This window comes from Nilaparvata lugens, unplaced genomic scaffold, assembly GCF_014356525.2.
Source record: "Nilaparvata lugens isolate BPH unplaced genomic scaffold, ASM1435652v1 scaffold7613, whole genome shotgun sequence".
Lineage (NCBI taxonomy): Eukaryota > Metazoa > Arthropoda > Insecta > Hemiptera > Delphacidae > Nilaparvata > Nilaparvata lugens.
The window spans coordinates 7,143-11,613 of record NW_024093361.1 but is presented as its reverse complement, the minus strand read 5'-3'; the positions used below and the strand labels follow the sequence as shown (position 1 = coordinate 11,613).

The window sequence follows — 4,471 nt, the reverse complement described above, 5'->3', positions numbered from 1 at the left end:
TATGTATGATTTTAGCCCATTAAGTAGATGTACATTTAAATGTGAAAAAATTGAAATAACTACTTGTTATAAAGAATTATACATAATATGTATGTATAATAAATATATATTATAATGGCTACTTTTTCATTATTGTGGAGGAATGGTTTGGCTGTAAGGGGAGATGTGGAGGCCAAATATTTTTGTAATTATATGTTTGTATGATTTTAGCCCATTAAGTAGATGATAACTACTCGTTTTGAATAATTATACATATGTATAGTTGTTACTTAGTTTGAAAATGTCATTGTTTTCTAATTTCAGTTTTAGGGGACATTATGTGGGGAATAATCGGCAAGCAGCCTTTTTGGCCTTGCTACATTGTAACAGACAATGATGGGAGATCATACAAAAGGAAAAGTAAGTCATCAACATTATCTACTCGAACAATACTCCGGATAGTCCGCTATTGCATTTCTTGTATTGTTTGTTCATTTATTTTTATTCATATACAAATGCAACGATATATTATTACATATTATACAAATTATTCATATTTATATGCATAACAATATTATTATTGCCCTTTTGAATTTTCATCTATTCATTTATATCTATCTCTTTCATAATTTAAAATTACAACATTTGTAATGCACCAACATGTATTTGATTATTACAATTGATTATTACTAGAGTAGATTATTACAGTATTCATATTCACTAGTTTTTTACAATAAGCAGAATAAGTTTAATTTTTTCTTCATGATTGTTTTCAGTGTGCTCCAACGATGTTTATAGAATTTAGTTCTATGTGCAGTGGATACCTCTTTGAGAGGGCACCAAACCCGTAGCATACTCCGTATGATATGTTGAAGAATTACATCCAAACTGTAAGTGTAACAACATATTTCTAAGTAAATATTGCAGTAATTACAATATTACAGTATTTGATTATTACAATATCACAAAATATTGATTATTAATATTATTAGATACAATTGAATATTGAATTATTAATAATATGAGTACGTTCATTAAGTCGCGAAAATCCAAATAAACCTGTCTATGAATAATGGGATGTTTATACAGGATTGTGCAGAGAAAACACAACCATGTTTTTCAAACTGCTAGTACTAGGTGATTGGGTGGGGGGGTTATTGCCCTCGAACGAATGTTGGCAGACGGCCCATACTATGCCATTTCAGTTGCTATGAGCGTTGGGACGTAAAACTTCGTGTTTTCGCTGTGAAGCAGTTTTTCTAGAAACAATGAATCTGTAGTCACAGTGCGATGCTTTTGCGTCAATATTTTAGAGTTGGGCCTCGAGGTGGAAAATACTGTACTCCGATGGGTTGCAGCGTTCAGGAGTACTAGTTCTCTGATGAAAAAGGAACCACCTGATCTTCCCTGTTCAGTTCATACTCCTGAAAATGTAGACGGAGTCAGTGTCATCAAGTCCTGATACCGTCTCCTCATCTCAATCTCTAGGACTTCGGAGGGAATGTTTTGAGAACAATTTAAGACTTTGCAGCTTTGTTGGGACTAGTTAGAAGGAGAATACATCAAAAGTTTCCATCCCTACCTTATGTGCTAAAAGGATGAGGGTGGTTTGAAAGTTGCATTTTTGAGCTTTTCGCTTCCATGTATTAGGAAAAATGCTTTCAACCAATACCTACTATAGTTAGGTAAAAGTAGGTATTGGTTCAACTGACATGACTAACTATTCAAAAATGAAGCTTGAAAAATTCTCTACAATTTTTGTTGAGTAGAGTTTTGTGATATTTCCAACAGTTTCCGAGATATTCGCTCTTATAAGTGTGAAATTCTCAAGATAGCAGGTTTTTATCCAATGTTTTGCTTTTTCAGGGCTTATAACTCTCCAACAATGCATCTTCAAAGTATTACTCAACTTAGATTTGTAGAGGATTAGATTCTCTAAGATATGATGAATTATTTGACTGTTCCAATTTTCCCTTTCATTGTTATAGCAGCTTTAAGGTAGAGAGTGATATTTTCAATGCTGCAACATTGACAATCAATTGACAATAATATATTTAAAGGAGGTTTCTGGAACACAATTTTTGACTTTGCAGCTCAATTGTGATTATTTAGAGGATAAACAGTGTGCATCTTTATTTCCTCTGTTGAAGGTGTGAAACCGCTGAGTTTACACTTGAAAATTTAGCAAACTTGAAAATTTCACCCCCTACATTGAAGCTGCTATAACAATGGAAGGAATGCTTGGAATAGTCAATTAATATATCATATAAAAGAAAATTTAATACTCTACAGACCTAAGTTGAGTAATTATTTTTAAGATGCATTGTTGAAAAGTTATAAGCCCTGAAAAAGCAAAAAAATAGGATAAAAACCTGCTATTTTAAGAATTTCACACCTACAAGAGCGAATATCTTGGAAACTGTTGGAGATATCACAAAACTCTACTCAACAAAAATTGTAGAGAATTTATCAAGATTCATTTTTGAATAGTCATGTCAGTCGAACGCATTTTTGCCAAGATATAGGCGTGGAGCATAGAGGTTGGAACAGCCTGGTGAGCGCCCTCTTGGGGACGACTGGCCTCCTAGTGGAGTTCGGCGACCTTCCAGCATCGGGTGGTGACCTCTACGTACACCACGGCGGTGTCCTCACGAGAAGGGAAATCTTCAATTTTTACCATAGCGGCCAGCCAGTCTACAGATGGAAATAAATTAGAAATTTGCATTTGTTCAAATGCTAATTAATAAATAATTATTATTAAACAAATATCCTAATTAAATGATGTAAATCACCCCGAAGACTTCTGCTACTGCAAATATTGCCAACAGGGTTAACAGCTAGATGGAAATTCGATGGGAGCTACTATCCAAAAATTAATTGCCAGCCCGGGAATCGAACCTGGTACCTCCTAATAGGTAGTCAGGAATGCTTACCCTTACACCAAACAGATAATCTCTCGATAGCAGCACTCATTTTATACGAAGCCATGGCGGCCAGCCAGTCTACAGATGGGAATAAATTAAAAATTTCATTTGTTCGAATGCTAATTAATGTATGATTGTTGTTAAACGAAGAAAATGGATGGAAATAAATAAGAAATTGTATTTGTTCAAATGCTAATTAATGAATAATTATTATTGAACGAAAAAATGGATTATCATTTAATTGATAATTATTCATTAATTAGAATTTGAACAAATGCAATTTCTTAATTATTTCAATCTGTAAAAATATAGCCCTTCATTACTGCTCCAGCTTTCATAAGTTTTTGTCGGTTTGTTTCTAGATGGCAAGCATTTCACGTGCCAACCCCCCAAAGAGGAGGCGTGAGGAGGAAGAGGATGCCCCTAGACCTCCCAAGAGAAGATGTGTTGTAAATGAACATCCACAGGCCTCTCTCTGAAGATCGGAGAGGATTCAACAACAAAAGTAAGTATCAACAAATTTTCCAATTTTTGACCGAATTTGACTTATGATACTTTTGAACCGCCTTGACAAGCTCAGAAAAATGAGGTGTAGTACGATGAGATCCGAACATTGTGTCAACAGTTATAAGTGTTTTTTGATCCTTTGTGTTTTGTGTTTGTTTTTGATCCTTTGTGTTTTGTGTTGATATGGCGGAAGGTGTGGCTCGTTCATCAATTGGGCTAGTCAGTCGGGTCGAGCGAGGGGTTTGTTACCACTGTCTGAAAAAACCAGGTTTGTTGCTGGTGGCCCTGAAAAGGGACCAAGGCAGGCTAGATGTTTAGTAGTCATCGACTGGCACGATACCACGCCGCGCAAGGGTCCCGGGCAGGTCCGTCTGGTGCGAGAGCAGGCCGGCAGGGGCTCAAGTCAATGGTTCGCAGTCTCCACTCTGGTTTACCCGGGCTACGGAGAGGGCTGACCGAGTGATCTACTAGCCAGAGGTCGTGCCGAATCTCTGCCGGGAGGACCTCCTCGACCACTTCCTCGTTTAGAAGGGGCCTTCGGTCAAACCCCGGGCAGGCAGGGTCGTAGGCTTCCGCTGCACACACTCCGATGTCGGTTCGGCACCCAACCCGCGCATCCAGAACCGCGCGCCAGTTGTTAGGCTGGGGCGCTAAGTCTTGGGGCGCAGCTGGCGCGGCGGTGTACAGCCTCAGCCTCTCCTCCACCTGGCGAAGCCGACGTAGGGCCCTCCTCTTCTGGATTCGGCGGCCGGCTCGGTTCCTCCTAGGCATCGGCTGGGTAGTAGACAAGGAAGACACCTCAGGTTGTGGTTAGTCTCGCCATGGTTCCCTCATTGGCCTGCTCGCTGCTCTGCTCCTGGTCTCGGTAGTGGTCTCGGCTGATAGTGGTCTCTGGTAGTGGTCTTGGCTGGTGGTCTCTTCTGGCTCTTCAGTGGAAGGCTGCTAGTGAGCAAGTGCTATCGAGGGTAGCTGAGTAGCCCCCTTTTATTCACAGTCCCCGAGTTCACCTGCGCTGCTATTGGCCGGCGGTGCTCGGCCAATAGAAACGCAGGAACGGGTGG

The 4,471-nt window shown here is 39.3% G+C and overlaps 1 long non-coding RNA gene across 1 annotated transcript; it reads left to right on the top strand.

The window, feature by feature from the left end:
* Nucleotides 1-290: 290 nt before the first annotated feature.
* Nucleotides 291-3,402, top strand: LOC120356711. Its single transcript, XR_005574110.1, has 3 exons — nt 291-399; nt 756-869; nt 3,266-3,402. It is a non-coding gene; the product is annotated as an uncharacterized LOC120356711 (long non-coding RNA).
* Nucleotides 3,403-4,471: the final 1,069 nt, after the last annotated feature.